Below are 25637 nucleotides of genomic sequence, written 5' to 3' on the forward strand. Positions count from 1 at the left end.
GTGACCAAGCCCATATATCTGTCTACAAACTCTCAGAGTCTGACCCACCAATCCAAGAACATACATGTGCTGGACCTAGGACTCTCCCCACATATAGAGCTGATGTGTACTTTGGTCTCATTGGTAGGGAGTTTGCCCTAGCTATAAGAACTCCTGAGTTTGATTCCCAGCACCATATACAACTGCATGTCTTGGTAAATGCTTCTCATTCTCCATCTCAGGATCTAAGAAAGGGGAATCCAAAGCTCAAAATCCTTTTAGGCAGCACAAGACATTTACAGCCAGCCTTGGATACAAAGAGCTCTGTCTGCTATAGTAGGATACAGGCAGAGAGGGTAGATAAGTTATTACTTAGTGTGTGCTCTTATACACAAAGACTATGGCTTAACCCCAACAACCATTTTACAATCAGAAATAGATATGGTGAATGTCAGGTTCTCTAATTACAGAACTGATGACTGAATTTCTATTAAAAGGGCTTGACAGAGAGTCTTACTGCTCTGACTGTTCCAACAATGGCTGTCTCTCAACAGAAAGTTCAAGATTCCCAAAGTCCATGAATCTAAATGTCTAAGCTGGTCTTCAGTATATATTGAAATCCCAAAGTAGTATCTAACTTTGGCACTAGAGTGTGATACAGTGCATTTCTACATCTACAAGAAAAAGGATCCCCATTCTTCAAAACTTAAGAAAACAATAAGAACATAGGCATACACACACACACACACACACACACAGGTCTCTGGTAATAACATGGAGGAAACAGAGACCCATCCTTCATCGATGTCTTTTGTCCTCCACATTCATGCATTGCCACATGCCTGGCCACACACTGACCGGCATTCACACACAAAATATAAATAAACCTAAAATCTACCATGTGCTTGGATCCAAGGCAGGTGTCACCATCAACTGGCTGTATAAATCTTTTAATAAGGAGACAAAAAATTCTTCAGTGCTAAGAGTGATGCTTTGACAACAGACCCCAATTTGGTTTCTAGACTCAACTTGGCAGCTTATAACCACCTGTATATGAAGTTCTAGGGGATCTGGCATAAACTCCTGAGTTGACCAGAAAACACAGATACACAAACACGCACACGCACACACTGAGAAACACAAACACACACTGCATACATGTGTAAGATGTTCAAGCCACAGGAGCAAAAATTGTTCTCAGGAACATTCTAGGTTTTTTTTTTTTTTTTTTTTTTTTTTTTTTTTTTTTTTTTTTTATGAGGCAGGGTCTCTCATTGGCAGCATTCTCCTAGTTGCAAGGTTGGCTGACCAGCAAATCTCCCAGATCCACTTGTCTTTTTGCCTCCCCAGAACTGGATTACAGGGAAACACCAGCCTGATTCAATCTGGATTCAATCTTGTGAAGATCAATAGAGGAAAACAAGTGATAACCTCTTATATGTGCATGCAAATCCACAAAACACACTCAAACACCCACACAGACAAACACACACACATTAGCAGATACACACACACACACACACACACACACACACACACACACACACCTGTATATCATAGTAATTTGTGCAGATATGCACAGATGGGTCACACACATTCATGGTCTCACTTTTGTTCTTTCAAATGTGACTAGATCCCATCCAAAGATACTGAGCCATGACTGGATTGTAGGCATGGTACCCAGAGAAACCTTGAAGAGATTTTTAGCACAAGGAGAGGCCTATTATGGTATATTTATTGGTGTTCTGGAGACACCAAACAGGTAGGGTATGTTCTTGTGTTCTTTGTCTAAGCTCTACTGAGATACTACTACTCTTTGATTCTGCCTGTGCTCTCTTGGGGAAGACACATCCTACCTCCATGAAGATGCCTGATGTGCCTCAGTGTAACTCAAATACAGCAAACCCGCAACACTAGAAATAGGAAGAGGTTCTCTCATCTAAGGAGACTGCTGGAATCTGAGGTATCCCTGCTACTGAAAGAGTTAAAATTTTTCAAAAACTCCTAACAAGCTGAGCAGAAGCAAGAAGTAAGCTTGGTCGTGGGCTCTGTGTTTCAGGAACTTGGCTGACCACAAGATAGATGGTTGATTACAAATAGGCTCTTTGAGAATATTCTACACTAAATGTTCCCCATGAGTGTTCCTTGGATCCTGTCACAAACTGAATAATGGGTGGGACTTTCCGCAGGTACTCTCCAATAAGCCTCCTTCACTCCCCTTGGGTTGTGGTTTTTTCCTTTAAATATTCTCTGTCTCCAAAGCCCTGGGGTCAGACCCCATTGCCCCTGTGTGGGCTACGGGTCTTGACCTCAACATGTTGATCCAAATATACCTCTTGCTGATTACATCAAGTTGGTGTCTTGTGAGTTATTGGGTGGCCGAGAATTCCTGAGGCTTGGATGAGGTCGTCCCTTCTTGGGGGCCTTACACTACCTCAAAGGAAAAGGTCTGATGCCAGTACAGACTCTGGGAATTCCAGCCTGTGGCATCTGCCTCTGAATCTGATTGAATTAAGATCCCTAGGTTGCTGTATTAGTCAGCAATTATTATACCAAACCTATACTCATTATATACATATATGCATACATAAACTATAGATAAACATATACATAAACACACACATATACTTGTAGATAGAGACTTATATTATAATGACTTACAGACTGTGGTCCAGCTAATCCAATGATGGCTGCCTATGAATGGAAGATCTCAGTGTCCAGTAGTCTTTCAGTCAACCAGGCTGGATATCTCAGCTGGTCTTTAGTCAATGCTAAATTCCCAAAAAATTAAGTTCTGGTGGACAGTGGAGGAATGGGACCTCTGACCCACACAAGAACAATGAGGCAAAGAACAGAGCCTCCTTCTTGCACAGCCTTATATATGCTGGGAGAATTGGGTGTGGCCAAGATGAGGGGTGGGTGTATACTATCTAATCCATCTCTAAAGACCTCTGACCTGTTTGTTTTATCTCACTTCAAAGATAAGGGTTAAACATCGACCTTCCCATTTTAATTAAGCAAACACTCTCCACAGGTAAACACCCTCAATTGAGAGTTTTAGTAAATTCCAGATGTAATCAAGTTGACAACTCATCATAGCCAACACAGTTTTCTCCAAATCACTTCCCATCTGGACAGTTTGTTTGTGCCATTTTGACAGCTATCTTTTCTTTCTCTAGTGCTCCTTTCTGTGTGTGTTTGTGTGTATGCATATTCCTCATACATTTTTGTGTATGAAACAATAAAAAACAAAAAGAGCATGATTTTGGGTGTGCATAGCAGGAGTTCAGAGCAGGATAGTTGGGAGGTACTGGCAGAGCAAAGGGAGAGGAAATGATGTAATTATTTTTCACCACATTAAAATAAATAAATAAAACCAAAATATACTTCTTTTCTTTTTAAAAAATGGTTTTAAGATTTATTAATTTTATGTACATGAGTATACTGTAGCTGTCTTTAGAAACACCAGAAGAGGACCTCAGGTTCCATTACAGATGGTTGTGAGCCACCATGTGAATTGAACTCAGGACTTCTGGGAGGAGCAGTCAGTGCTCCCAACCACTGAGTCATCCTTCCAGCCCCTCTACTTTTCAAAATGTGCACATCGTCCCATGGGACAAAACTAACTCCAGCCTATTAACTGTACATATCTAGGTCAATTCTCTTCATAAAGCACCAGAGGAACCTCACAAATAACATATAAACCACTCACTATATTCACTGAGGCATGAGGCCACACTCTTTTTCATGGTAGGAAAAATTGTCCCAGCCTCATCATTTGTGATCTTATCGCCATTTAAAACACCACCAACCTGGTTTAGAATATTAAATCCTTAGAGTTTTAGGATGCATTATCTTATCTTGTACTTATGTCCCTACACCTAAAGGCCCCTGGAGAAGTTCTGCACCATTAACCAGGGGTTGTCGTATGTTATGAAAAGCAGGTCCACAAAGCCTCCACTTCTTTTGAGGAACTGCATGATCCAGTCATTCTCGAAGTGCTCATTTCAAGCAAGACAACAGCCAGATGCTGCAGTTTTGGAGTTTGTATTAAATTCTGGGCATAAAGGAACCACTGGGTGGCATGGACAATCTTTGCTTTCTCTCTTCCATTTAAAGCAAGAACCACATTGTCTACATCTGTGGAGAAGGACCCAGGAACTACAGCTGGGCCAGTGAGGAAGCTGTAGAAAACAACACACCTCAAGGAAGAGAGAAACAAAACTAAACAAGAGAGTTTGGTATCAAACCTTCCACTCTCTCATATTCATTGTAGAAAAAGTATTTGTGCAATACCAATCCATTTGGTTGACAGGACAGAGCCTCTTACATAGTGGGTCTGCATTTCTCCAACTGTGATCTGTGTACAATTAACATTTACCTGCCAAAGATCCAATCATTATACAATAGAGATGATTATATGATTGAGAATGTGAGTAGATCAACAAAGGCCTGAAGATGAAAAAGTATCCATTAATAGTGATATGTATAAGAATCTGCTAATTTTCTTTTTCACATGTGGTGAAGTTGAGAAGATGTATGTGGGTAAGGGATGAAATGGATTTGCTCATTTTGACAAATAAAATACCTCCTTTATAAATAAAGAGGACATGAGGACATGAGTTCAAATCCTAATTTTCTATAAATACCTTAATGGGTAAAGGTGCTTTGCACAACGTTTGGGCACCTCATTTCAATCCCTAACCCACACAGTAGAAGAGACTCCCAGAAGTTAGTTTTCTTCTGTCTGTAACATGTATACCCCGCCACCACCAAACACACAAACACATCAGTAAATAAATATGTTTTTTAAAGGCTTAGCCTGAGAATTTGGTCTTTGTTAAATACACATAGTTGCATTGTTTCTTGCTCTAGTTGGCAGTGTGAACATGGGCGAGCAAAGTCTAAAAATGAGGGACCCTAAAGTCTCAGGCACTAGCCAACTTTATACAGAGCATCAGACAATTTATACTCTGAGGGTTAAGAAGAGTCACCTGAGTGAAGTTTATAATCACAAGGTCAACCTGCATGTGGCCAAACCATGTTTCTCCACACAGGTATATAGTCATATAAACAATAGTCCATTGTAATGAATAATCTAAAGTGAAGTCACTCCCATCAGTTACATCTGGAAGGGGCTGGAAAAGCACATTCTAAGAAAATCCCATGTTGTCAAGGGACAGAGATTACAAGACACTTGTTTACTTGGAGTTTTCTCAAATGGTCTCAGATATATAATGCAGCTTTCTCTCTCTCTCCCATCTACCTCCCCACCCCACTCCCCCCTCTCTGTCTCTCTCTCTCTGTGTGATTGTATTAGGTCAAAGCTTGGTGGGTTGTCTTACTCAGTTTTGTTGTTGTGGTTTCGTATTTGAGTTTTCTTTTTGGATGGTATTTTATTTTGTATTCTTGGTCCAAGGCTGGTTTGTTGTACTGGGTGTTTGTTTGTTTGTTTGTTTTCTGAGAAAGAACTCAGAGATGGTGAGGTAGGGAGGGGAAAAGGATCTTGAAGGTTTTGGAGGAGGGAAAGAATATGATCAAAATGCTTTTAAATTTAAAAACTGTTTTAAATAATGAATCTTACAACTTTAAAGAAAAGAGGGCAAGTAAGCAAAAAGCCAAGTCTCTCTTCCCTGTCAGTGTAAGTGGACTGCCACCAAAAGGTGGCAGTGATGTTCAGGGTGCTTCATTCTGCTTCAAATAACCTGATCAATCAAATCCCCCAGAGGAATGCTCAGCTTGTTTTGGATTTGACTTCAGATGCAGCCCAGCTGAAGACCATGGTTAGACATCAAAACATGACTTTCTGTTAAGAAAGCCTAGATGAGTCTAAGTTGAACAGACTGCAGGAGACTAACAGATGCTCAGAGTACAGTGAGTCAGGAAGAGTCAGAAGAGCAAGGTGCACAATAGCACTTCAGTGTCCTAACTCACAGAGTGTCCTAGGCTGACTGTTGGTAGGAATGAAAATATGAAAGAATGTGGGGAGGTAAGGAAATGAGGGCTGTGCTATTAGATAAGAGGAAAGAGACCTGTGTTAGAGAAGAGCCACAAACATAGCTGAACTGTGCCCCATAGGTGTGTATTTATAGAGTATAACTGATAACTGGTGACCTTCTGAAAGTACCAGATTTCTAACCAAGTGTTAAAACTGTGGGCTAGTCTCTCTGTCTCTCTGTCATCTGTCTGTCTGTTTCTCTCTGACTCTCTCTCTCTCTCTCTCTCTCTCTCTCTCTCTCTCTCTCTCTCTTTGTGTGTGTGTGTTTGTGTGTGAAGAATGTTAAGTAATGACTGGCATAGCAAGGTATCCCCTGAAGTGACAGTTTTGATGGTGTCATCTGATGCAGACTCACACAGGTGTGTTTGCCAAGTCAGGACCCATGGGGGATGTGTGATACGTGATGAGCATACATAGGAGTCAACAGACAGTGACAGAGTTCATGCATACCTAGCTTTGCAAAGCTACCTTGGTTTGGATCTTGGCTGACGATCACTTAGTTGAGAGAGGCATGGCAGATTACTTCTCCTTGAGACCCAGCTGGTCCCAGTCACTCCTGCTGATTGGAACCCATTCATGGAGGCCTGCAGGTTTTGCAGGATCATGCCACTCTGCTAATTTGTGTTTGGTATCCTGACACTACTGAACCAGACTGGTGCTATCTTGCCAAAGGGAGATTAGAAGCACCCCTAAGAACTACTTCTAAACAAGTTCACATCCCATTGTCCTATTTACCATTTTTTCTCCCCTACCTTTGGATGGTGGACTAGAAGTGGGGTCAAAGTATTTGAGCACCCCTATTAAAAGTAGGTATTGAAAATCTAACCCTATAATCCCCAAAGGTCCAATTGTGACATTTCTTGGAGAGAATCAACACCCATGTAATTGGGCTGAAGCCCTTCTCAGAGGAAGAATTTCCTGCCTGACCATTTAAACCAGGCAGCTGCCTTGGTTGGCGAAGTCATGGAAGATAGAGAAGAAACCAACAATGACACTGTCCTAAACTATGATGATTTAAACATACTTGATAAATACTTAATACCCTCAAGTAAGTGTAGCTCCTACCAAAGAGGCTTCTTTATTTCAGCAGACAGGACCCACTAACAAGAGGTACTACTAAGTAAAAACCCACACAACACCTGACTTTAGGCTGTCTTGCCACAGCTGATACACCTCCAACACAGCTGCTACATATGAGGCTCAGGGAACATCACAGAAGGAGGCAGAAGATGGCAAGAGTCAGAGGACCCTAATGTCTGTTGAGTGACTGGGACTTCTATATAGGACATTTTAACAAAATGGACTCTCCAAGCAAGTCCTAGACAATGACAATCCCAAAAGTCATGCCAACATGGACAGTGAAAGCTCACAACTCCCCATCATTCCCCATATCACCAGGAAAGCAAGATTCAGATTTAAAACAGCTTCTAATGATGATGATAGAAGAGATTAAGAAAGACACAATAAGACTCTGAAAGAAATTGAGGAGAACACAGGTAAACAGGTAGAAGCCCTTAAAGAGGAAACACAAAAATCCCTTAAAGAATTACAAGAGAACACAACCAAACAGGTGAAGGAATTGAACAAAACCATCCAGGACATAAAAATGGAAGCAGAAAAAAATAAGGAAATCACAAAGGGAGACTACTCGGGATATAGAAAACCTAGAAAAGAAATCAGGAGTCATAGACTCAAGCATGACCAACAGAAAACTAGAGATAGAAGAGAGAATCTCAGATGCAGAAGATACCATAGATAATATTGACACAACTGTCAAAGAAAATGCAAAATGCAAAAAGTTCTTAACCCAAACATCCAGGAAATCCAGGACACAGTGAGAAGAACAAAACTAAGGATAATAGGTATAGAAGAGAGTGAAGATCCCCAACTTAAAGGGCCAATAAATATCTTCAACAAAATTATAGAAGAAAACTTCCCTAACCTAAATAGCGAGATGCCCATAAACATACAAGAAGCTTATAGAATGCCAAATAGACTAGACCAGAAAAGAAATACCTCCCCTCACATAATAATCAAAACACCAAATGCACAAAACAAAGAAAGAATATTAAATGCAGTCAGGGAAAAAGGCCAAGTAATATATAAATGCAGACCTATCAGAATTGCCCCAGACTTCTCACTAGATACTATAAAATCGAGAAGATCCCACACAGATGTCTTACGGACCCTAAGAGAACACAAATGTCAGCCTGGGCTACTATACCCAGCAAAATCTCTCAATTACCATAGATGGAAAAAAACCAAGATATTCCATGGAAAAACCAAATTTACACAATATCTTTCCACAAACCCAGCACTACAAAGGGTAATAGCAGGAAAGCTCCAATACAAGGAGGGAAATTATATCCTAGAAAGAGTAAGAAAGTTATCCTCTTCCAACAAATCCAAAAAAAAGCTAGTCACACAAACAATGCCACTGCTTATAACAAAATTAACAGGAAGTAACTATCTCCTCTCCTCAGTATCCCTTAACATCAGTGGACTCAATTATTCAACAAAAAGACATAGGCTAACAGACTAGATATGTAAACAGGACACAGCATTTTGCTGCATACAGAAAACCCACCTCAGTGACAAAGACAGACACTACCTTAGAGTAAAAGGCTGGAAAACATTTTTTCCATCAAATGGTCCTAAGAAACAAGCTGGAATTGCCATTCTAAAACCTCCAGGCTGAGAACACAAAGGGAGGGACTCATTGCTCCACCTGTATAGTTAGTTGAGGGTAGCCTTCTCAGGCATCAGTGGAAGTGGAGGGCCTTGGTGGCTGAATGTTTGGATTCCCTAGTGATGGGGAATTCCAGAGCAGGGAGGCATGAATGGGATGGTGGTGGGAGCACACCATTATAGAAATAGGAGGATGAGGGATGGGATAAGGGTTTCTTGTGCAGGGAAGGGGAGAAGAGATAACATTGAATGCAAATAATTAAAACATCCAATAACAAAACAGATTTTAAAAAAACGGGCAATTGTAGTTGAGCAGTAGAGACTTTTGGTCAACAATTTAGTATAGGGATTTCTAATAATCCTCCAGGACAAGGTATTGTGGAAGAGGCTCATGGAACTTTAAAAAGATTCTTGACACATACTGTTGCTCAGACAAAGAATGATGCCAATCTGCAAGCTTGCTGAGTGCCCTGACAAGGGTGGCTGGGGAGCTGTATTGAACATGTGTTCCTCACCCACCTTTGCTTCACTATATCCCAGAAGGGACAAGATGCCTTGCCTCAAGTTTTTAGAACTTGTTGGATAGAGAATCAAAAAGAAAAATTATGTCTCTTTTATTCTTCTTAAAGGTGACCAGCTATTAGGACTCAATCATGTACTGGTCTAGAAATCAATTCAATATGGAAAATAAGTCTCTTTTTGGAAGACTGGATCTGGACTTTGTCAGAAGCATATTTGGAAGCTAGTTGTAGCACTCTCTAATGTTAGGATAGCAAGAGATAATGTTGGGAAAGGATCTGGATTTCAAACAAGGGAGGTTTTGAGGCTCTTTTAATTGTCAAGCTAAAATTAGTCTTGTCTCTTCTACAGTATTTTATTGTAAATTGCATTGACTGTATAATTTCCAATTGTGTTAGTGTGTTGAAACCTGTTATGTCTGTTATAGGATCTATGAACCAGCTTTCATCTCACTGCCCTGTGTATTAGAAAACCTTGATTTTCTGAAAAAAACTTGAAAGTGCTGGAAGAAGTGAGGCCTTAAGCAGAAGCAAGAGGGTAGCAGGCTTGATTGTTGCTGGTATAACAGCTTTAATTCCATTCATTGCTAGCACCACTGCTTCTGTAAGAACATTGATACTTGGATTTAAGACTACTATTTTTCTTAAACATCTAGTGCAAAAAATGTTACTAATGTATTGAGTATACAAAAGGATTTATATAGTTTTCTGGAACAACACATGATGCTCTATAACCCATTGAAATTATCTGAAGGAGGTTCAGGGTTCAAGAGTTAGGAGTCATCCCAAGTGTCATGACAAATATCATTGGAGTAGTGTTCCTTTTGAAATTCACAGTGGTTGTCATTATTATTAGAAAAAAGTTTAAAGACACCTGTAGGATATTTGGCATACTCCTGACACCTCTCTGGGTGTGTTAACTTTGTGTAGTGAGATTATGAATTTAAAGAATGCTGCTCTGCTGAGCTTTGATATGGTAGATGCTACTGATAAAATTACCAATGACCTGAGGTCATTAGTTCCATTTTGGTCAAACCTCAGGAATGGCATCTATATAGCTTGATCAGGCTAACCCTTCTTGTCCTAGGAATAATTTTATTCCTGCCCATTGTGTTAAAGCTTATCTTTAACAACATCAACATGTTGTCATCCAAATGCATGGCTTGAACCTGAAAATGAACCCCCAGGCAGAGTTATTAAATTAACAGGCTGCCAAGCCAGGGATGGGTAAAATTCTGCACAGAGCCTTACCAACTTAAGACAGAAGTGCATTGCCTTTGAGAATGCATATTCCATGACAGGTAAGGAAGGCTTTCTATTCAGAACCACCTAAGACAGGATCAGTCTTGTTAACAAAATGAAAAATTAGGAGAGGTGGAGAGCCTTTAGAGCTGCTTGGCAAGAAGCTGACATGGGCCAAGGACAAGGAAATGGGCTGCTTGGCAGGAATAAGACATTGGCCAAGGACAAGGAAGTAGGCTTCAAGCAGGAATCTGACATTAGACTAGAACAAAGAACTAATTTCAGGTAGGAAGCTAAATCATAGGCTACAACAAAGAAGTAATCCCAGGCAGGAATCTAAATTTTAGGCCAGAACTATGAACTAGGCTGCAGACATGCAAATGACCTTGTGCTGGGACAGGGAAGTAGGCTCAGATAATTTGGTCATCCTGATAAGCCTTTAGAAACAGTGATCATGGGAGTGTTCAGGTAACTGGGATTAATGCCTTGCCTTTTCTTTGACTATTTGTGTTTATTGTATTTGTCTTTTCTTGACTATTTGCAGCTATTGTATTTGAAGACCCTCAACCTAGAACTGCCCTAAATACATGCATGTATTTAAAATGGTATAAAAGCATAAAGTTAGAGGGAGTATAGGAAAAGGGGGCTGTAGGGAGGGGAAAGGGGGAAAGGGGTTGACATCTGTATTATAAATAAATAAAATATTCAATAAAAATGGTAAAACAGGAAAAAAGTAATAATAAATTTAAAGAAAATGAAACAAAACAAAACAACAACAACAAAAGCAGCCTTGTATCCTGAGCTCAGGGATGGCTAAAGATCCTGAGAAGACACAGTGCATCCTGGGATCCTGGGATGCTGGCTCTGAGTCATGCCAGCTCTGGGCCCCAGTGATGGCCAGATTCCAGGCACAGAGCCTTGCTCAGGCTAGCTCTGCCCTTCTGTGCCCCTACATGTTCCAGCCTTACTCTTGCCCTACCTCAGAAACTGCAACAGCCTGAGACCTTCACCCAGGCCAGGCTTCAAACCACACAGCCTTTCTCTGGTACCCACCCCACGACCTTAACTTTCACATCATTTATCTGATGGAGTGTCCACACTAGCATACACATGCACATGCATGAAGATGCATGTACACATTCATGCATGTGGACAAACACATGGGAAACAAATGTAAATTTTAATTTTTTAAAAGAAGAGCTGGAGAGCTGTCTTATTGAAAAACCTTGTGACTTGAGGTGGAAGTCCACCCTGTGTGCATAGCTCTCCTGAGCTTGGGGCACAATGAAGGTCTCCCTTTCCTAGCTGGGCTTTCTCTTCTCTACCCTATCTGGGAAGTCCCAACCCACACACCTAGGAATCTCAATACTTGGCAGAAATGACACATTTAATGTCCTGAAATGCCTCTCCATGCAAAGGAAGTATCCCCAGAACCTTAAGCCTCAGCCAACGGAATCTTTACCCTAAGAAGAACCCCTTTCCGTATTTCAAAGTTTGTATAATTCCTGTTGACCCTCCTCCCCAAAAAAGAGCAGAAGCTGTTTTGTAGACTAGCGTTCAAGAGTTCTGTTTTCTAAGAGCTGTAACACTGAAATCTTCAGAGACCTCCTCCCCCAGCACCTACTGCCAGATGGGGATCCTGCTGACACAAGTGTTACAGACTTTGCTTTATCTTTTACTGCCCAGTGTGCATCCGGGCTCTGACAGCCCACTGGAAGACTCCCAGGGCCATGGAACTTGACTTGGCTCCATCCTTCCCCTTGGTGTGGAGCAGTAGCTAGATAGTCCAAGGGAAAAGGCCACAAATGGCTTAGTAGATCAGAGCACTTGTTGCTCTTGCAGAGGACACAAGTTCAAGACCCAGAGCCACATGGTGCCTCACAACCATATATAACTCCAGTTCCAGGGTCTGACAACTTCTTCAAACTTCTGTGGGGACCACTCATGCATGTGGTGCATATACATACACACAGCAAATATTCACTCCCATGAAATAAACACATCTAAACTCATACTTTTAATAATGTATTTAACAGCCCTCTGCCCTTTGCATGCTAAAGTTAATATTTCATAAAATGATCGGAAATAAGACAAAAATGAATCTCATAATTCTGAGTCTACCTTAAAATCAAAACAAGAAATTTAAAATGCATCTTTGTTATTGTTAAAAATTCATATATTTGTATGAATTACGTTTTATTATTTAATTTTGACAGCTTTTAAAAGAATACATAATCTTTTGGGAGGGCAATAACAAGTTTCTACTACAGAAAATAGGTGATGAACTAAAATTGATTACTTTTATGAGATCCTGTGAGTAACACTGCAAAAGTTTTCTTCCTGAGATATCTTATTTCATCTAGAAAATGGCTTAAAATTGCATAGCTTCTCAGCCATGACCTTTAGAATACTATCAACAACATCTAAGTCCCATTAAACATGGGACAGTGGTGTCATGTCAAATAAGAATTAGTTTCATATACATCATCTGGCATTTAGTCACTGTACTCGTTTCCTTGGGAACTAACTGAACTCTTTAAATGCTTTGCTGGCGTTTGGGCTCATTGGAAGACATGATCAACCTTGCTATGTATGCACTGGGGTGCACATGTGCATAGGTATGCTCACCCATGCATGGACACTCCAGAGATCAATGCTACCTTTACACTGAGGGAATGCATTGCTGCAGCATTGTGGGACTTGGTTGAGATGTGCCCTACTGGTTTTCTCCTGTGTTCCCTGATAATCCAGGGTAGAGGAGAGGTCCTCACTAGAGAGTTCTGGCTTCACAACGGGGGATGAGAAAAAAAACAACCAATACCTGAAATGGAAATACATGAACAGTTTACACTGATGAATCTCCCCCTGGGTATCTGCTTTCCAGTTCTCTCAGCCAACCTCAATACCCCAAGGAAAGAATAGGAGGAATCAGACCCGACAAAATATGTTCAAACAAGACTAACCTTTATTCAATAAGAACTTCATGAACAGAAATGCCAGATTGACAATGAAGAGAATTATTTTCAAAATTTCCTATGTAAAATAGATTGCTGTAAATTTATACTATGTACATTAAACATCACTAAGTCTATCAAGGAATGTGGTTAAGGAGGCAGAATACATTAATAATGAAAATATTTAACTTCAGCTTACTATACACAAAGAAAACATTTTCAAAAATATCTTAAATTAAGTATTTTTGGATTATGAATTCTGTACAGCACTACAAGGGTGAGACTTCTATTCAAAGAGTCCTGGGTTTAAAGACACATCTGCTATACAGTGACTTCTCTCAACTTCCAAGAATGAGACAGATTTCCTTAGTTCCAGGAATAAAGTATCTTGAAATATAAGTGCTACTTTTATCAATAGTAATTGATGGTGCCAGTCGAGGAGCACCAGGGTCACAGTATGCGAAAGTGTGAATCACTTAGTATTAAAGACTAAAACTCTGGAAATATCCATTTCCAATTAGCCAAAACTTATAAAGAGGAACCACAAAACTGGAAGAAAATTGAATGGAGATCCCAACATAGACCCAAGGTCCCCTATAAAACCGTTAAAGCAGCATGCTGGTGAGCATGTGCTCTGTGCATTGAATAGTTTCTAACTTGTGCTGGGGACAGCTGTCTCATAGATGCCTTCAGATGCAGCTCTCCCTTGTCCCAAGTTAGCACTACCTAGAAGGCTGGGGGGGCATCCCCCACTCTCTACAGCCCAGTACCTGTGTCCAGGCTCTTCAACCCACCCTGCCTGAAGTCCTTGGCTCCATCCACAAAAGCAGCCAAGTGGGTGGGGCTACAGTAGGCACTGGTGCAGGATTTCCCACACCATCTTCTTCCTAAATAGAGGCATGTGCTGCTGAGAGAAGGTGATGGGCTGGCCTCTGGAGATGTAGTCTGCAAATTTACAGGTAAACATGCCACAGTCACTGCCATTCTTCTGCTGAGGAATGTCCTCTGCTGCCATGCTGTACTGCTTCCACTCCAAAGGGTTCAGCTCCACATTCCTTCTCACTTGGCTCTCATCCTGTAGATAGTGGAAAATCAGCTGGAGGACATCTGGTCTCTTGTGTCCCCTTGAGTCCAGGTAGACAAGACTCTTCTCTCTTAGGTCTGTCACCACCAGGCTCCAGTGAACGCCCTGGTGAATGGGCACCAGGATCAGTTCCTTTGCAAAGAGGTTTACTGTCTTGGTCCATCTTTGGACTGACCTGTAGCCCCCACTCTGTAACTTGGTGTAAAAGAAGGTATTAAATGCATAAAGTGCAGGGTATCCTTGACTTTGACTTCTGGCCATGAGAAGATTCATGTAAAAATTGATGACTGTGTCATTGAGCCACTGGGTGTCCCTCAAGGTGTGCATGTCTCCTCGAGTAATTTTCATATTGAAGGCATGACTCAAGATCTCCTCCTGTGGCCCTGGGCCTAGAGCACTACTGATTTCCTTTTGCATGTCCTCTGTGATGTGAGGGCCATGGTCCAGCCCTGTGCTCTTGTCTTGGTCTTCAGGAGTCTTTCCTTTGGCCTTGGGTATTGGCACTTGGTTGCTGACTCTGTCTGTGCAGATTTGAAGTGTTTGAGGAGCATGAATCTCCTCATGCACACAGACATTGATCTTTTCTGAGGCATCCACTGGAATCTTGTGAGAACCGGTAAAGTCAGAGCTTGCAGGATCACTGGGTTGAAGGTGGACCACTAAGCTTGGGTACATTCCATTGTGGTGTTTCTGAACACCATCCTCCATGTTGATGTGGGGATGCTTGGGACCTTGGCCTCCATCCACAGACTTCATCTCAGTCACAGCCTCTTGCCCAGGGACTTTGGTGCACTCTGAGGGTTTCAGCTGTAATCCAGCCTCTTTTGGGGGTTTCCTTATCTGACCCTTGCCTGGATCTTCACACCCAAGCTCTCTTTCATGCTCTTCCTGCTTCAGCCACTTTAGAGGTTGGCTTGGCTTTTCTGACCAGACATCCTCTTCACCTTCCGCCTGGCATTTCCTCTTTTGGCCTTTCCCTGAATGTTGAGAATACAAAGTCCCAAGTGACTTGCAAGGTTGCCATGAAGAGGAGCTGCTTGGATCGCCTTTGCTCACATGCTGGCTCTCTCCAGAGGCATAGCTTTCTGATTTCCAAGTCACAGTGGAAGTCAGCCAGTCATTTGGTGGGGGCTCTTGAGTTGCTGTCTTCATGTCAGAAGGTTCAGTTAGTGCAGTTGGAGGTGTCTTATCCATACTGGTCCTGTTGGTCTGGATGTCTCAGCTGGTCTTCAGTATATCACAGATTCGCAAAGAAGTAAAACTCTGGAAGACAGTGGAGAATGGACCTCTTACTGAGGGAAGAACAAGGAGGCAAAGAACAGAACTTCTTTCTTGCACAGCCTTATATATGCTGGGAGAGGTGGGCGTGGCCAAGATGAGAGGTGGGTCAATAACACCAAATCTAAGCAATCTCAAATATGCCTAACAAAATTTTTACCTACTTTAAAAATAAGGAAAAAGAGTAGACCTTTCCACTTTAAATTTAGCAAAGATTTTCTACAGGTATGCACTTTTATTTGAGGGTTTTATTTACTTCCAAATCTCATCAAGTTGACAACCCATAATAGTCAGCACACTTGAGTCCAAACAACTTCACTTCTGGACAAGGGTTGAAAGACATTTAGTTTGTGTCATTTTGACCTATGGTTTTTCTCTCTCTAGCACTCCTGTGTGTGTGTGTGTGTGTGTGTGTGTGTGTGTGTGTGTGTGTGCCTGTGCCTTGGCCTGTGCTTCAGTGTCTATGTAGTTTGTCTTTATTTTACATATGAGGAGAAATATGCAGGTCCAAGAAGTGACAGAGCTGTCACCACGCCCAGATTTCTGTCCCCAAACTCTCAGAATCTGACCCACCAATCAAAGGACATACTGGGTTGGACCTAGGACTCCCCCCACATATAGAGCTGATGTGTACTTTAGTCTCCATGTAGGTCCCCAACAACTAGAGCTTGGGTTATTCCAAAACCTGCTGCCTGTACATGGCATAGCTGGGCTGCTTTGTCTGGCCTTAGTTGAAGAGGTTGTGGCTAGCCTCCCAGAGACTTGATGTACCAAGTTAGGGGTGTACACATAGGGGTCCACACCCTTTAAGAAGGAAAGGGAAACATGAGACAAGGGGTTTGAAGGATTGTAGAAGGGGTGACTGGAAGAGGGAGCAGTAATGTTCTTTTCAGTAATATGTCGAGATTCCAGATAGGGCTAGTTCTAGCTGGCAATGCCACCTCAGCATCAACAGTGTTAAGCTGTGAGGTATAGTAGTAAAGTTTGCATTTAAAATAACTTTGGGTTAGTTTGGCTTGGTAAGATGTGACCCCATTGTGTATCTAGGAGCATGTGTAATGATGAGCCCCAGCTTGGCAGAGATGGGAAACCAAGTGGCTCTCACATCATTCCACAACAGGCTCATCAGCAGGTATAGAAGGAGCAGCAACCTCAGCAGGAAAGTAACTTAGTGCAGGATATTTGATCCCATTGTAAACCCTAAGACTGAACTGGACAAACCTGTTTCTTGTTGTGGTGCGGCTCAGTCCTAGCACACACCTTTAATTCAAGGCCTTTCCATAATTAGGGTTGAATAAAGTCAACTGTAGTTGTAGAGGGAAAGCAGACAACCAGTTGGCAGGGAGTGAACACTAGTGAAATAGAGGAGGGACATTGTGCTGGGATTCAAGGCCGGTGCCACCATCACCTGGCTGTATAAATATTTTAATGAGGAGTCAGGAAAATTGTTCAATGGTTAAGGGTGATGCTTTTTCAAAGGACCACAATTAGGTTTTTCGACTCAACTTGGCAGCTTACAACTCCCTGTATTTCGAGTTCTCAGGGATCTGACAGGCTCTCCTGAGTTGACTGAGACACACTGGGAACAGAGACAGGCTGGTCTCTAGAGCTGGCTGTGTAGGCTCCCTAGCTAAAATGGCCACCCAGCCTTGATTCAATCATGTGCAGATCAATAGACTAAAACAGGTGATAATCTCTGGTATGTGTATGCAAATCTAAAGAAACACTCACACAACCAAACACACACACACCTCTGCTTATCATAGTTACTTGTACAGATATTCACACATGTGTCACACACCCTCAATCTCAATTTTCTTCTTTCAAATTGCTAAAGGTCGTATTCAAGACACTGAGCCATGAATGGATTGTAGGCATGGTATCCTGAGAATACTTAGAGGGATTTTGTAATGAATAATCTAAAGTGAAGTCACTCCCATCAATTACATCTGGAAGGGGCTGGAAAAGCACATTCTAAGAACAACCCATGTTGAGAGAGAACAGAGATTACAAGACTTTTGTTTACTTGGAGTTTTCTCAAAAGATCTCAGATATATCATGCAGCTCTGTCTCTGTCTCTGTTTCTGTCTCTGTCTCTGTCTCTCTCTCTCTCTCTCTTTCTCTCTCTCTCTCTCTGTCTCTCTTTCTCTCAGTGTGTGTGTGTGTGTGTGTGTGTGTGTCTGTGTGTCTGTGTGTGTGTCTGTGTGTGTGTGATTGTATTAGGTTATAGCTTGGTGGTTGGACTCTCCCCCTGGATATCTGCTTTCCAGTTCTCTCAGACAACCTCACTACACCAGGGAAAGAGTAGCAGGATTCAGACATGACAAAATATGTTCAAACAAGACTAACCTTTATTCAGTAAGAACTTCATGAACAGAAATTTAAGATTTACAATGAAGAGAATTATTTTCAAAATTCCCTATGTAAAATAGATTGATGTAAATATATACTATATACATTAAACATCACTAAGTCTATCTAGGAATGTGGGTAAGGAGGTAGAATACATTAATGATGAAAATATTTAACTTCAGCTTACTAAGAAAACTTTTTCAAAAATATCTTAAAGTTCAACATTATTTGGACTATGAAGTTCTGTACAGCACATATAAGGGTGAGACTTCTATTCAAAGAGTCCTGGGTTTAAAGACACATCTGCTATACAGTGACTTCTCTCAACTTTCAAGAATGAGACAGATCTCCTTAGTTCCAGGAATAAAGTATCTTGAAATATCAGTGGTACTTTTATCAATAGTAATTGATGGTTGAGTCCTAGAGTACCGGGGTCACAGTACAAAATTGTGAATCCCTGAGTATTAAAGACTAAAAACTCTGGAAAAGTCCATTTCCAATTAGCCAAAACTTATAAAGAGGAACAACAAAATTGGAAGAAAATTGAATGGAGATCCCAACATAGACCCAAGGTCCCCTATAAAACCGTTAAAGCAGCATGCTGGTGAGCACGTGCTCTGTGCATTGAATAGTTTCTAACTTGTGTTGGGGACAGCTGTCTCATAGATGCCTTCAGATGCAGCTCTCCCTTGTCCCAAGTTAGCACTACCTAGAAAGCTGGGGGGGCATCCCCACTCTTTACAGCCCAGTACCTGTGTCCAGGCTCTTCAACCCACCCTGCCTGAAGACCTTGGTTCCATCCACAAAAGCAGCCAAGTGGGTGGGGCTACAGTAGGCACTGGTGCAGGATCTCCCACACCATCTTCTTCCTAAATAGAGGCATGTGCTGCTGAGAGAAGGTGATGGGCTGGCCTCTGGAGATGTAGTCTGCAAATTTACAGGTAAACATGCCACAGTCACTGCCATTCTTCTGCTGAGGAATGTCCTCTGCTGCCATGCTGTACTGCTTCCACTCCAAAGGGTTCAGCTCCACATTCCTTCTCACTTGGCTCTCATCCTGTAGATAGTGGAAAATCAGCTGGAGGACATCTGGTCTCTTGTGTCCCCTTGAGTCCAGGTAGACGAGACTCTTCTCTCTTAGGTCTGTCACCACCAGGCTCCAGTGAACGCCCTGGTGAATGGGCACCAGGATCAGTTCCTTTGCAAAGAGGTTTACTGTCTTGGTCCATCTTTGGACTGACCTGTAGCCCCCACTCTGTAACTTGGTGTAAAAGAAGGTATTAAATGCATAAAGTGCAGGGTATCCTTGACTTTGACTTCTGGCCATGAGAAGATTCATGTAAAAATTGATGACTGTGTCATTGAGCCACTGGGTGTCCCTCAAGGTGTGCATGTCTCCTCGAGTAATTTTCATATTGAAGGCATGACTCAAGATCTCCTCCTGTGGCCCTGGGCCTAGAGCACTACTGATTTCCTTTTGCATGTCCTCTGTGATGTGAGGGCCATGGTCCAGCCCTGTGCTCTTGTCTTGGTCTTCAGGAGTCTTTCCTTTGGCCTTGGGTATTGGCACTTGGTTGCTGACTCTGTCTGTGCAGATTTGAAGTGTTTGAGGAGCATGAATCTCCTCATGCACACAGACATTGATCTTTTCTGAGGCATCCACTGGAATCTTGTGAGAACCGGTAAAGTCAGAGCTTGCAGGATCACTGGGTTGAAGGTGGACCACTAAGCTTGGGTACATTCCATTGTGGTGTTTCTGAACACCATCCTCCATGTTGATGTGGGGATGCTTGGGACCTTGGCCTCCATCCACAGACTTCATCTCAGTCACAGCCTCTTGCCCAGGGACTTTGGTGCACTCTGAGGGTTTCAGCTGTAATCCAGCCTCTTTTGGGGGTTTCCTTATCTGACCCTTGCCTGGATCTTCACACCCAAGCTCTCTTTCATGCTCTTCCTGCTTCAGCCGCTTTAGAGGTTGGCTTGGCTTTTCTGACCAGACATCCTCTTCACCTTCCGCCTGGCATTTCCTCTTTTGGCCTTTCCCTGAATGTTGAGAATACAAAGTCCCAAGTGACTTGCAAGGTTGCCATGAAGAGGAGCTGCTTGGATCGCCTTTGCTCACATGCTGGCTCTCTCCAGAGGCATAGCTTTCTGATTTCCAAGTCACAGTGGAAGTCAGCCAGTCATTTGGTGGGGGCTCTTGAGTTGCTGTCTTCATGTCAGAAGGTTCAGTTAGTGCAGTTGGAGGTGTCTTATCCATACTGGTCCTGTTGGTCTGGATGTCTCAGCTGGTCTTCAGTATATCACAGATTCGCAAAGAAGTAAAACTCTGGAAGACAGTGGAGAATGGACCTCTTACTGAGGGAAGAACAAGGAGGCAAAGAACAGAACTTCTTTCTTGCACAGCCTTATATATGCTGGGAGAGGTGGGCGTGGCCAAGATGAGAGGTGGGTCAATAACACCAAATCTAAGCAATCTCAAATATGCCTAACAAAATTTTTACCTACTTTAAAAATAAGGAAAAAGAGTAGACCTTTCCACTTTAAATTTAGCAAAGATTTTCTACAGGTATGCACTTTTATTTGAGGGTTTTATTTACTTCCAAATCTCATCAAGTTGACAACCCATAATAGTCAGCACACTTGAGTCCAAACAACTTCACTTCTGGACAAGGGTTGAAAGACATTTAGTTTGTGTCATTTTGACCTATGGTTTTTCTCTCTCTAGCACTCCTGTGTGTGTGTGTGTGTGTGTGTGTGTGTGTGTGTGTGTGTGTGCCTGTGCCTTGGCCTGTGCTTCAGTGTCTATGTAGTTTGTCTTTATTTTACATATGAGGAGAAATATGCAGGTCCAAGAAGTGACAGAGCTGTCACCACGCCCAGATTTCTGTCCCCAAACTCTCAGAATCTGACCCACCAATCAAAGGACATACTGGGTTGGACCTAGGACTCCCCCCACATATAGAGCTGATGTGTACTTTAGTCTCCATGTAGGTCCCCAACAACTAGAGCTTGGGTTATTCCAAAACCTGCTGCCTGTACATGGCATAGCTGGGCTGCTTTGTCTGGCCTTAGTTGAAGAGGTTGTGGCTAGCCTCCCAGAGACTTGATGTACCAAGTTAGGGGTGTACACATAGGGGTCCACACCCTTTAAGAAGGAAAGGGAAACATGAGACAAGGGGTTTGAAGGATTGTAGAAGGGGTGACTGGAAGAGGGAGCAGTAATGTTCTTTTCAGTAATATGTCGAGATTCCAGATAGGGCTAGTTCTAGCTGGCAATGCCACCTCAGCATCAACAGTGTTAAGCTGTGAGGTATAGTAGTAAAGTTTGCATTTAAAATAACTTTGGGTTAGTTTGGCTTGGTAAGATGTGACCCCATTGTGTATCTAGGAGCATGTGTAATGATGAGCCCCAGCTTGGCAGAGATGGGAAACCAAGTGGCTCTCACATCATTCCACAACAGGCTCATCAGCAGGTATAGAAGGAGCAGCAACCTCAGCAGGAAAGTAACTTAGTGCAGGATATTTGATCCCATTGTAAACCCTAAGACTGAACTGGACAAACCTGTTTCTTGTTGTGGTGCGGCTCAGTCCTAGCACACACCTTTAATTCAAGGCCTTTCCATAATTAGGGTTGAATAAAGTCAACTGTAGTTGTAGAGGGAAAGCAGACAACCAGTTGGCAGGGAGTGAACACTAGTGAAATAGAGGAGGGACATTGTGCTGGGATTCAAGGCCGGTGCCACCATCACCTGGCTGTATAAATATTTTAATGAGGAGTCAGGAAAATTGTTCAATGGTTAAGGGTGATGCTTTTTCAAAGGACCACAATTAGGTTTTTCGACTCAACTTGGCAGCTTACAACTCCCTGTATTTCGAGTTCTCAGGGATCTGACAGGCTCTCCTGAGTTGACTGAGACACACTGGGAACAGAGACAGGCTGGTCTCTAGAGCTGGCTGTGTAGGCTCCCTAGCTAAAATGGCCACCCAGCCTTGATTCAATCATGTGCAGATCAATAGACTAAAACAGGTGATAATCTCTGGTATGTGTATGCAAATCTAAAGAAACACTCACACAACCAAACACACACACACCTCTGCTTATCATAGTTACTTGTACAGATATTCACACATGTGTCACACACCCTCAATCTCAATTTTCTTCTTTCAAATTGCTAAAGGTCGTATTCAAGACACTGAGCCATGAATGGATTGTAGGCATGGTATCCTGAGAATACTTAGAGGGATTTTGTAATGAATAATCTAAAGTGAAGTCACTCCCATCAATTACATCTGGAAGGGGCTGGAAAAGCACATTGCTAAGAACAACCCATGTTGAGAGAGAACAGAGATTACAAGACTTTTGTTTACTTGGAGTTTTCTCAAAAGATCTCAGATATATCATGCAGCTCTGTCTCTGTCTCTGTTTCTGTCTCTGTCTCTGTCTCTCTCTCTCTCTCTCTTTCTCTCTCTCTCTCTCTGTCTCTCTTTCTCTCAGTGTGTGTGTGTGTGTGTGTGTGTGTGTGTGTGTCTGTGTGTCTGTGTGTGTGTCTGTGTGTGTGTGATTGTATTAGGTTATAGCTTGGTGGTTGGACTCTCCCCCTGGATATCTGCTTTCCAGTTCTCTCAGACAACCTCACTACACCAGGGAAAGAGTAGCAGGATTCAGACATGACAAAATATGTTCAAACAAGACTAACCTTTATTCAGTAAGAACTTCATGAACAGAAATTTAAGATTTACAATGAAGAGAATTATTTTCAAAATTCCCTATGTAAAATAGATTGATGTAAATATATACTATATACATTAAACATCACTAAGTCTATCTAGGAATGTGGGTAAGGAGGTAGAATACATTAATGATGAAAATATTTAACTTCAGCTTACTAAGAAAACTTTTTCAAAAATATCTTAAAGTTCAACATTATTTGGACTATGAAGTTCTGTACAGCACATATAAGGGTGAGACTTCTATTCAAAGAGTCCTGGGTTTAAAGACACATCTGCTATACAGTGACTTCTCTCAACTTTCAAGAATGAGACAGATCTCCTTAGTTCCAGGAATAAAGTATCTTGAAATATCAGTGGTACTTTTATCAATAGTAATTGATGGTTGAGTCCTAGAGTACCGGGGTCACAGTACAAAATTGTGAATCCCTGAGTATTAAAGACTAAAAACTCTGGAAAAGTCCATTTCCAATTAGCCAAAACTTATAAAGAGGAACAACAAAATTGGAAGAAAATTGAATGGAGATCCCAACATAGACCCAAGGTCCCCTATAAAACCGTTAAAGCAGCATGCTGGTGAGCACGTGCTCTGTGCATTGAATAGTTTCTAACTTGTGTTGGGGACAGCTGTCTCATAGATGCCTTCAGATGCAGCTCTCCCTTGTCCCAAGTTAGCACTACCTAGAAAGCTGGGGGGGCATCCCCACTCTTTACAGCCCAGTACCTGTGTCCAGGCTCTTCAACCCACCCTGCCTGAAGACCTTGGTTCCATCCACAAAAGCAGCCAAGTGGGTGGGGCTACAGTAGGCACTGGTGCAGGATCTCCCACACCATCTTCTTCCTAAATAGAGGCATGTGCTGCTGAGAGAAGGTGATGGGCTGGCCTCTGGAGATGTAGTCTGCAAATTTACAGGTAAACATGCCACAGTCACTGCCATTCTTCTGCTGAGGAATGTCCTCTGCTGCCATGCTGTACTGCTTCCACTCCAAAGGGTTCAGCTCCACATTCCTTCTCACTTGGCTCTCATCCTGTAGATAGTGGAAAATCAGCTGGAGGACATCTGGTCTCTTGTGTCCCCTTGAGTCCAGGTAGACGAGACTCTTCTCTCTTAGGTCTGTCACCACCAGGCTCCAGTGAACGCCCTGGTGAATGGGCACCAGGATCAGTTCCTTTGCAAAGAGGTTTACTGTCTTGGTCCATCTTTGGACTGACCTGTAGCCCCCACTCTGTAACTTGGTGTAAAAGAAGGTATTAAATGCATAAAGTGCAGGGTATCCTTGACTTTGACTTCTGGCCATGAGAAGATTCATGTAAAAATTGATGACTGTGTCATTGAGCCACTGGGTGTCCCTCAAGGTGTGCATGTCTCCTCGAGTAATTTTCATATTGAAGGCATGACTCAAGATCTCCTCCTGTGGCCCTGGGCCTAGAGCACTACTGATTTCCTTTTGCATGTCCTCTGTGATGTGAGGGCCATGGTCCAGCCCTGTGCTCTTGTCTTGGTCTTCAGGAGTCTTTCCTTTGGCCTTGGGTATTGGCACTTGGTTGCTGACTCTGTCTGTGCAGATTTGAAGTGTTTGAGGAGCATGAATCTCCTCATGCACACAGACATTGATCTTTTCTGAGGCATCCACTGGAATCTTGTGAGAACCGGTAAAGTCAGAGCTTGCAGGATCACTGGGTTGAAGGTGGACCACTAAGCTTGGGTACATTCCATTGTGGTGTTTCTGAACACCATCCTCCATGTTGATGTGGGGATGCTTGGGACCTTGGCCTCCATCCACAGACTTCATCTCAGTCACAGCCTCTTGCCCAGGGACTTTGGTGCACTCTGAGGGTTTCAGCTGTAATCCAGCCTCTTTTGGGGGTTTCCTTATCTGACCCTTGCCTGGATCTTCACACCCAAGCTCTCTTTCATGCTCTTCCTGCTTCAGCCGCTTTAGAGGTTGGCTTGGCTTTTCTGACCAGACATCCTCTTCACCTTCCGCCTGGCATTTCCTCTTTTGGCCTTTCCCTGAATGTTGAGAATACAAAGTCCCAAGTGACTTGCAAGGTTGCCATGAAGAGGAGCTGCTTGGATCGCCTTTGCTCACATGCTGGCTCTCTCCAGAGGCATAGCTTTCTGATTTCCAAGTCACAGTGGAAGTCAGACAGTCAGTTGGTGGGGGCTCTTGAGTTGCTGTCTTCATGTCAGAAGGTTCAGTTAGTGCAGTTGGAGGTGTCTTATCCATACTGGTCCTGTTGGTCTGGATGTCTCAGCTGGTCTTCAGTATATCACAGATTCGCAAAGAAGTAAAACTCTGGAAGACAGTGGAGAATGGACCTCTTACTGAGGGAAGAACAAGGAGGCAAAGAACAGAACTTCTTTCTTGCACAGCCTTATATATGCTGGGAGAGGTGGGCGTGGCCAAGATGAGAGGTGGGTCAATAACACCAAATCTAAGCAATCTCAAATATGCCTAACAAAATTTTTACCTACTTTAAAAATAAGGAAAAAGAGTAGACCTTTCCACTTTAAATTTAGCAAAGATTTTCTACAGGTATGCACTTTTATTTGAGGGTTTTATTTACTTCCAAATCTCATCAAGTTGACAACCCATAATAGTCAGCACACTTGAGTCCAAACAACTTCACTTCTGGACAAGGGTTGAAAGACATTTAGTTTGTGTCATTTTGACCTATGGTTTTTCTCTCTCTAGCACTCCTGTGTGTGTGTGTGTGTGTGTGTGTGTGTGTGTGTGTGTGTGTGCCTGTGCCTTGGCCTGTGCTTCAGTGTCTATGTAGTTTGTCTTTATTTTACATATGAGGAGAA

General features: G+C 42.5%; 3 pseudogenes; all 3 read right to left on the minus strand.

Moving 5' to 3' along the window:
* Positions 1-14223: 14223 nt before the first annotated feature.
* Positions 14224-15657, minus strand: LOC143435631 (sentrin-specific protease 2 pseudogene; annotated as a pseudogene).
* Positions 15658-18919: 3262 nt separating this feature from the next.
* On the minus strand, positions 18920-20353 carry LOC143435632 (sentrin-specific protease 2 pseudogene; annotated as a pseudogene).
* Positions 20354-23622: 3269 nt separating this feature from the next.
* On the minus strand, positions 23623-25056 carry LOC143435633 (sentrin-specific protease 2 pseudogene; annotated as a pseudogene).
* Positions 25057-25637: the final 581 nt, after the last annotated feature.

Source organism: Arvicanthis niloticus, chromosome 22 (assembly GCF_011762505.2).
Source record: "Arvicanthis niloticus isolate mArvNil1 chromosome 22, mArvNil1.pat.X, whole genome shotgun sequence".
Classification (NCBI taxonomy): Eukaryota; Metazoa; Chordata; class Mammalia; order Rodentia; family Muridae; genus Arvicanthis; species Arvicanthis niloticus.